Consider the following 720-nt stretch of genomic DNA (forward strand, 5'->3'; position numbering starts at 1 on the left):
GCTAGACTCAACTTGCAATGCTTTTTATTAGCTACATAAACAGATATCACTACTACCATAACAACAAACAGCATTTGTTCTTAACACAAAACACACTTCACTTCAAAAGTACTGCAGGAAAATGTGTTGTCTTCAGAAGCTGGAACAAACAAGTGCTGTTTGTGTGGCCCTAATTATAATTGTAAAAGACATTAGTACCAAGTGACAATGACATGCCACATTAAAAATGAACCACAGTGAGAAATCCAGAAAGAGTATTTCTTTTAATTACAAAAGGTTTACCCGTAAAGCAGTTTTCTTCTGATGAGCAAATGAAAATGTTATATAAGAAAAGGATGTGGTATATATAAGACATACCTCAAGCACATTCCAAACAGAAACAAATCAACTCCATTCCTTTGATTCTCTTTAAATCCATGCCTCCAATAACAGTTCCAAAAACATGCTTAACTCTACAAGGGCAACTCTTGAAACCCCGTCAATAAATAATTTCAAGCAAAGAGACTCTGTATATAAGGTTTATCAAAGGCCACTGAAGCACACAGGAATAACATACTTTTCAAGCCATTTATCTTTTATGATCTTTTGTACAATGTTACATTCGAGTAGATGGAACAAAATACATTTCCTACCATTTTTTTTGAGATAGTACATAACATTTTATATACTTCAAACAAAATATATAACATTTCTTCTATTTACTAATAAAAGACATCACAC

This window comes from Phaseolus vulgaris, chromosome 8 (genome assembly GCF_051622355.1).
Source record: "Phaseolus vulgaris cultivar YP4 chromosome 8, ASM5162235v1, whole genome shotgun sequence".
In the NCBI taxonomy this organism is placed as follows: Eukaryota; Viridiplantae; Streptophyta; class Magnoliopsida; order Fabales; family Fabaceae; genus Phaseolus; species Phaseolus vulgaris.